Source organism: Camelus bactrianus, chromosome X (assembly GCF_048773025.1).
Source record: "Camelus bactrianus isolate YW-2024 breed Bactrian camel chromosome X, ASM4877302v1, whole genome shotgun sequence".
Taxonomy (NCBI): Eukaryota; Metazoa; Chordata; class Mammalia; order Artiodactyla; family Camelidae; genus Camelus; species Camelus bactrianus.
This window is the reverse complement of record NC_133575.1, coordinates 40,872,226-40,881,027: the sequence shown is the minus strand read 5'-3', so window position 1 is coordinate 40,881,027 and position 8,802 is coordinate 40,872,226. Positions and strand designations below refer to the sequence as shown.

The 8,802-nt window shown below is 38.0% G+C and overlaps 1 non-coding gene across 1 annotated transcript; it reads right to left on the bottom strand.

Moving 5' to 3' along the window:
• Positions 1–4,237: 4,237 nt before the first annotated feature.
• TRNAT-GGU (transfer RNA threonine (anticodon GGU)) lies at positions 4,238–4,310 on the bottom strand. The gene has a single exon. It is a non-coding gene; the product is annotated as a tRNA-Thr (tRNA).
• Between the last annotated feature and the right edge of the window lie 4,492 nt (positions 4,311–8,802).

The following is an 8,802-nucleotide window of genomic DNA, read 5'->3' as shown; positions in this document are numbered from 1 at the left end:
CAGCATTTTTTCCCCTCTCGCTTCTCTGCAGATTGCCAAGGGAGTGGAGTGGTGGGGGTGGGAGGGTAGGATCTCTGCTTGAAGTTTGGCACCCTGTCCCTCGATTTCTGTACAGTGGATTTGGCACTTATCATAAAGTCTCAGGGAAGAGAAAGGACATAAGAGACCATCAGGTTGTCTAACTAAAACTTTGATCTGATCATGTTATTTCCCTACTTTGGAACTGCCTTTTGCTCCTGCCTGGCCCCTCGGTTCCCTTTGCCAGTCACCTGCTATCTACTGCGCCCAGACGCCCATTGCTGCCTTACCCTACCCCAAAACTTAGGGTGCTCCAAGGTGTTACTGCTCTGAGAAAGCTGCCACAGAAGCCTCCTGTGGACTTGATCTCTCAGCTTGGAACTGCCATGGAGAGCCCATCCCCTCCCTGGGCACCCAGTTGCACTTGTCAGCCTGAGAGATGCATACAGCTCGGGTTCCTCTGGCTCTCTGAGCCCCGGGTCCCCTCACATTCTTCTGCCCCAGAGTCCTGCGTTCAAACTCGATGACAACCCTTAGCACGTTGGGTTATAATGACTAGTTTCCTTGTCTGTCCTCCATTAGACTCTGAACATCTCCATGATGCCCTAATTTACCCTTTGCCCTAATTTACCCTTTGCCACCTAACAGAGAGCTTACTGCTGTGTCCAGCCCTTGGAAAATGGTTGTTGAATGAACAAATTAAGTCAACATCCCACTCATTGTGCCAAGTGTCACTAGAGTATCCCTGAGAGCATCCTCCCTGTGCCTGAACTCCCCCTATCATGGGGTCAAGCTCCTAACTCGGGAGGTTCCGTCTTATATGTCTGTCTCTGCCCTCCACTTCACCCCTAGGTAGTCGGTAGATGAGCAAGAGAGAAAAAAAATGTTGGCTCTTTTCAACCAGACAGTATTAACTAGGAGGGCAGGGACTCCTCTCTGTCTAAAACTAAGTCCGTAGTAAAGCATGCTAGATTTGCAGATACAATCTACTGTATATAAAATAGATCAACAATAAGGTCTTACTGTATAGCACAGGGAACTATATTCAATATCTTGTAATAGCCTATAATGAAAAAGACTATGAAAAGGAGATATATATATATCAGGATGAGAACACGAATAGGAACAAATGAATACAGATGATGTGTTTAGGGGATCTAGGGCAGTATATATATTATATACATATATATATATAATATATATATATATATATAACTGAATCACTATGCCATACACCAGAAATTAACACAACATTGTAAACTGACTATACTTCAATTAAAAAAAGGAAAAAAAAAAGATTATTGGAAAGAAGAGGCAATTGATTGGAGGTGGGGATTAGAGACAGAGTGAAGGTGATGAGACAATGGAGGGTGCATTCTGAGGTTTTCAGTCTGAGGGCACTGGGAAGATGGTGGTGCAGCTAATAGATGTGATGTGAGTTCATTTGAGAGTGAGGAATGACATGGGACTTCCAGCTGGAGAGGAGGGAGAAATAGCTGGTTAGAGCTGCAATCTTACTTGGGTTCACACAGCTAGTTGGGGGTGGTGCAAAGAGGCAGGTCTTTTGCCTGCCAGGTCTGTAGTTTGTTTTTGTACCACAGCCTGTCAAAGGGCTTGACAGAATCAAAGCACCTTTTTTCAGCATATTTTTTTCTCTGTCAATTTGTATTTAGGCAAAAATGACATTCTAATAACAATAAAGGGAATTTGGAAAGTGCTAAGAAAATCACACACAGTACTGCCCTAGAGCCCCTAAACACATCATCTGTATTCATTTGTTCCCATTCCTGTTCTCATCCTGATCAGTTTGTGTGCATGCATACTTTTACATAATTTTAATCTTAGCATACAGACCATCTTCTAGTCTGCTTTTATTTGATTATAAACACTTTCTGAGTTGCTACATAATCTTCATAGTGAGTATTTTAACAGCTACACCATATTCCATTAAATAGATGTCCCCTAATTAATAAGGGTTCTTTCTTATTGAAAATTCAGGGTTTGTTTTTTTCTTTGAGCTTTTTCTTTCTTATGAATGTTGCCACAGTGAACAGTTTCCTTCATAGGGCCTTTTTTTTTTTCCTGCAGTGGAATGATTTCCTCAGAATAAATCTATTCCTTCACCCAACATTTATTGAGTGGCTACTCTGTGTCAAGCTCTGTATTATAAGCCAGGGAAACCGAGATGATTAATATCTAGTTCCTGCTCTCAAGGAATTCACATTACAATGGGAAAAGGCAGGCTGGGAGGAGGGGACGGAAAGCCTGGAGAAGCTCATCAGGGAAAAGATGGTGGTGAAGCAGTTTGGAACACAGAGGGCTGTTAAATCTTAAGAATTTGGACTTTAGCCTGTAGGTAGACAATGGGGAGCCGTTGAAAGATTTTAAAGAAGACGGGATTGGCTTTGTGCTTTAGAAAGATAACTCCAACTGCTCCCTGTAGAATGGTTTGAAGGAAGTGTGAGTGGTTTGGAGGAGATGGATCAGGGTTATTTCAACAATTGGAGCAAGAAACAGAAGGGTGAGACCCAGGTCTGTGACTGTGGGGTGGAGGAGGGGGCAGATTCAAAAGATATTGCAGATGGAGTATTGGCAGGATCTCACTGGGAAATGACGTATCTGCAGGGGTGAGGGACAAGGAGATAATTAGGATGACTCCCAGGTTTCTGGCTTGATGACTCAGTGGTACATTCACTGGAAACTAGGAGGCGGTATGCTTGGTGTGAGACGTGGGGCTGAGGAGGGGGAACATCAGCTGGAGATGTTTTATAGACACAAGTCCGAGCTCAGGTGTATGATCTGGGCTGAAGACTCCTATCTGGGAAAACTGGTGCATCTGTGCTCAGTCCATGGGAGTGGTCGGCAGTAACTGTTGGAAAGGGAGCACTATGTTAAGAGTCTGAACACTTTGATAGCAGTGTATGTGTATTGCCAAAACCCTTCCTCAGAGGATCCCAGCAATTTTACTATACTTGTGCCAGCCTGGTAATAACTTATTTTTAACTTTTACTGATGTAACTGTTTTAATTTGCACTTTGAAAAATCACTAGTGAGGTTGAACATTTTGCCATATGCTTGTTTACTCATTCTATTTCCTCTTGGGAGAAGTATCTCTGCCTATTCATCTTTGGGGGACATGTCTTTCTGATCAATTTGCATGAGTGCTTTACAGAACACAGAAGTTCATCTTTTGTCATCCTTGAGGCAGATTTTTTTTTACCAGTTACTTTCCTACTGGTTACATTTCTCTATGTACAAAGTTTCAAATTTTTATGTAGCAAAATCTGTTGATCTTTTCTCTTGTAACATCTGCTTGTCAATTCAAAGCTTAGAAGGTTACCCTTAGTTCACATATCTGCTGAATACTCAATTCTGTATAATAGCATAAATTGAATTCTTTATTAACTTGGGGTTGATAAAGATAAACAGGTAAACCAAAAAAATTATGTTTTTTCCCCAAATGGTTAAACAATTTTATCACTGCAATGCATCAAATGATCTTTCCCTTCTCTGTTGTCTTGTGAGAACTGCTTTAGTATATCATAAATGAAATTATACAGTACATGGTTCTATTTCTGTAAGTGTGGGCATGGAAGATGGTGAGTAGGGAACTGAGACACACATCCCAGCATTCTGTCCCAGATTACCAGAGGGAAGGGACATGCATAAGAGGTTCATGCTCACGAGTCACACCGTGAGTGAAGTGCGCCCCTCATTCCCCATCTTAAAGAGTAGCTCTTCATGCCTCAGATTCCCTGATCAACTTATTGCCTGCAATCAATGAACCAGCACAGCCTACTCCTTCATTTTTCACATTACTGGGAGACAGTGAGGCAGAGTGGAAAGAGTACAATTTGAATCTCTCTCTGTGTGCCCTTAAGCAGGTGGCTTCACCTCTCTGAACCACAGGTTTCTTATCTGGAAAATGGGGATAACCATACTTACTCCTCAGTTTGTTGTAAGAATCAGATATGATGTATCAAATGCATGGAACAAAGCAGTGACTCAATCAGTGAACTAGTGCTCCAGTTCCCTCCTGGCCACTTCTGGCTACTTCTTTCTGCAACTTATTTTTGAAACAGCTTTACTGAGGAATAATTAACATACACTAAATGGCACGTATTTAAAGTATACAGTTTGATCAATTAAATTTTTTTCTTGGTTTTTAAAATTTTTAATTAAATTTTATTTTTTGAACTTTTAAATCCCCCCCCCACAACAGAGGCACTGGGGATTGAACCCAGGACCTTATGCACACCAGGCATGCACTCTACCACTGAGCTATACCCTCCACCTCTCCACAGTTTCACGTTTTGATGTGTGCATACACCCAATGAAATCATCATCACAACTAAGATAATGAACAAGTCTATCAGTTCCAAGTTGCCTCATTCCCTTTGTAATTAATCCCTCATTCTAGCTCCTCCCCATGCATTCCCAGCCAACTAGTGATCTGCTTTCTGTCACTATTGATTAATTTGCATTTTCTAAAATTTTGCATAAATGGAAATCTTACAGTCTGTACTTTTTTTTTGGTCTAGCATCTTTCACTCAGCATAATTATTTTGAGAGTCATCCATGTTGTACCAATAGTTTACTCTGTTGCTGAGCAGTACTTATATAGCACTAGTAGAGTAGTATCATATAGTATAGGAGAGTAGTATATATCACATAATACATGCATGTATATATGCATGTACACGTGTATATATGTATGTATACCACAATTAGTTTATCCATTCACCTGCGGATGGACATTTGAGTTGTTTCCAATTTGGGGAAATTACAGATAAAGCTGCTATGAACATTTCTAAACAAGTCTTTTATGAACAAGTGTTTTTATTTCTCTTGACAAATACAAGTGGAATGGCTAGGTCATATGATAGATGTATGTTTAATATTAAAAAAAAACCTGCCAAACTGTTTTCCAATGTGGTTGTATTATTTTACATTCCCATTAGCAGTGTTCTAGTTGCTCCACATCCTCACCAAAACATGTTAAGGTCAATCTTTTTTTTTTTTTTTAAGTTATTTATTTATTTTATTGCTGTATAGTTGATTTATAATGTTGTGCTAGTTTCTGGTATACAGCATATCAATTCAGTTATACATATACATATATATATATACTCTTTTTCATTATAGGTTATTTAACTTAATTTTCATTGGGGTCAACTATACACAGAATTTACCATTTTGACCATTTTTAAGTGTACAATTAAGTGGCATGAAGTGCATTCACAGTGTTGGGCAACCAGCCCCACTCTTCAGTTTTAGAACATTATTATCTTTCCAAATAGAAACTCTGTACCCCTTAAACAATAGCTCCCCATTCCCTCCTGCCCCCAGTTCCTGGTAACCTTTATTCTGCTTTCTGTCTCTGTGTGAATTTGCCTATTCTAGGTATCTTATATAAGTGGAATCATACAATATTTGTCCTACTGTGTTTGGCTTATTTCACTTAGTATAATGTTTTCAAGGTTCATCCATATTGAAGTATGTTTCAGAGTTTCACTCCTTTTTAAGTCTGAATAATATTCCACTGCGATTTGCTTATCTATTCATCTGTTGATGGACACTTGGGTCATTTCCACCTTTTGGATATTATGAACACTGATGCAATGAACAAAATTGTTGTGCAAGTATTTGAGACCCTTCTTTCATTGGGTCTAAATCTAGAGGTGGAATTGCTGGATCACATGGTAATTCTATGTTTAAGTTTTTGAGGAACTGCCAAACTTTTTCCATAATGGCTACACCATTATACTCCCATCAGCAATGCACAAGAGTTTCAAATTTCTCCACATCTTTAACAACACTTGTTATTTTCCATTAAAAAGAAATAGACAACCTAATGGATGAGAAATTGTATCTTATTGTGATTTTGATTTGCATTTCCATAATGATTAGTGATGTTGAGCATCTTTTCATGTGCTTATTGGCCATTTGTAGATCTTCTTTGGAGGAATATCTATTCAAGTCCTCTGCCTACTTTTGAATTGGGCTGTTTGTTTTTTAATTGTTGAGTTGTAGAAGTTCTTTATATATTCTGAATACTAACTCCTTATCATGTATATGATTTGCAAATATTTTCTCCCATTCTGTGGGTTGTTTTTCACTGTCTTGAGTTCTCTGAAGCACAAATGTTTTTAATTTTGATGAAGTATAATTTATCTGTTGTTTTCTTTTGTTGCCTATGAAGGTCAGTCTTTTTAATTTTTGTCATTCTAATAGATACGTAGTTGTATATCATTATGGCTTTATTTTGCATTTCCCTGATAGTTAGCAATGCTCAATATCTTTCCATGTGCTTTTTTTTTTTTTTTTTGCCATCCATATATCTTCTTTGGTCAAATATCTGTTCAAATGATTTGCCCATTTTAAAAAAATGGGGCTGTTTTTTCTTACTATTTAAGGGTTCTTTGTATATTCTGGATGCAAAGCCTTTATCAGACATGTGATTTGCAAGTATTTTTTTCCACATCTGTGGTTTGCCTTTTCATATTTTAACAGTGTCTTTCAAAAAGCAGAAGTACTTAATTATGATGAAGTCCAATTTATCATTTTTTTCTTGTATGGATTGTGCTTTTGGTATTGTATCTGAGAAATCTTTGTCTAACCTAAGCTTGCACAGATTTTCTCCTTTGATTTCTTCTAGAAACTTAATAGTTTTAGGTTTTATATTTAGGTCTATGATCCATTTTGTGTTAACTTTTGTATACAAGACAAAACATGAATGGAGGTTTATTTTATGCTTATGGGTATCCAATTGTTCCAGAACTGTTTGTTGAAAAGAGAATTCCCTTTGGCCACTTCTGGCTACTTCCTCATTAAACTTTCAAAAAAATCTTTTTAACTACATAAGTCTCAGATGAATATATGCTCCTCATAAAATCTAAAATCATCTTTGACCACTTCTACACCCAGTAAGGCTTCCCTCAACACTCCCCACCAGATAACAATGCTGACAACATTGATTTGAAGTGCAACCTTCCAGATCTTTTTCTATGTGTGTGTGTGTGTGTGTGTGTGTGTGTGTGTGTGTGTGTGTGTATAAATTGCATGTTTCGTTTTCTTTAGATAAAGTCATCCAATATGTGTCATTCTGAAGTTAGCTTTTTGGTACATAACAACATTTCTTAGAGATCTTTCCATGTCAGAACATAGAGATTTACTTCATTTTCTTTAGCTGTTTCATAGGATTCCATAGTACCACTATGCCTTCCTTTGCTTCATCATTGCCTTATTGATGAATATTTAGGTAGTTTCCATTTTTTTTCCCACTGCTACAAACAATACTGTAGATTAGCATCCCTGAACCTGCTTTTGGTGCACGTGTGTGTTTCTCTAAGTAGATGTTGAGAAGTGGAATTTATGCTACAAAACCACTGACTATATGCTAAGTGCTTTTCTAAATGCTTTTCATATATATGGATTCAGTTAGTCTTCACAACCAGCCCATGTTTTTATCCTTGTTTTACTGATGAGGAAACCAAGGCATAGAGAAATTAAACAGCTTAGCAAAGGTCACACAGTGGGTCGATAGCAGGGCAAGGATTTGAATTCAGATAGTTCGGCTCCAGAGTTCAGTTTGCTGGGTCATAGGGCATGGACAGTTTTAATCTTAAAAGACCTACCAAACTGGCTTCCAAAGAGGCTGTATGAATTGCACACCCATCAGCAGTGTATGAGAGTATTCATTTCACTGCAGCCTTACTAACACTTAAACCCTTAAAAATAGCATTTTTTCAATAATACAAATGAATCCATATACAAAGCAGAAACAGACTCACAGACATAGAAAACAAACTTATGGTTACCAAAGGGAAAAAGGAGGAGGCGAAAGGGATAAATTAGGAGTTTGGGATTTGCAGATACTAATAACTATATATAAAATAGATAAACAACATGGTCCTACTGTAGAGCACAGGGAACTATATTCAATATCTTGTAATAACCTATAATGAAAAAGAATCTGAAAAAAATATATAACTGGATCACTATGCTGTACATCTGAAACTAATACAATATTGTAAATCAACTATACCTCAATAAAGTAGTATTTTGCTGATTATTAATAACAATGTGTAACAACAACTAATATTTATTGAGTACCTACTGTGCTAAGCACTCCATATGCTTTTTCTTCTTTTACTGTTATGTTCTACTACTGTGCTAGATGCTTTTTCTTCTTTCACCTCACCTTGCTTTACTTTTCCTGATAGTACAATCTCTGCTGATATGCAATTAGTTAGTGTGTTTGTTTATGGCCTCTCTCTCCCCACTAGAATGTCAGCTCTACGAAGGCAAAGATTTTGTCCGTCTTGTTCACTGTTATCCTCGACACCTGGAACTAAGCATTTGTTGACTGACTGACTGACTGACTGAATGAATGAATGAATAAAAACCATTTTATGAACAAGGAAACCAAGGTTCTGAGAGGTTAAGCCACTCACCCAAACTGCTGCTAGCTCACAGTGAAGCTTGGTTAAGAAGCCAATCTAATTCCAGGCTTTCTTTGTGCTCTTGACTGTGTTTTAGCCTCCGTGATCTGTTTTCCATTTCTATCATTATATTAATTCATGGATGTTGTATACATGGAATCTGGCTGTTTTTCACTCAGCATAATTTCCTAGGTGTTCATCCAAGTTGTTCATTCCTTTTTATTGCTGAATAGCATTCCATGGTATAGATGGGGCACTGTTTGAGCCATGGAAGCACATCTGAGTCGTTTCCAGTTTGGGGCTTTTAGGAATAAAGATGCTACAAACATTCATGTACAGA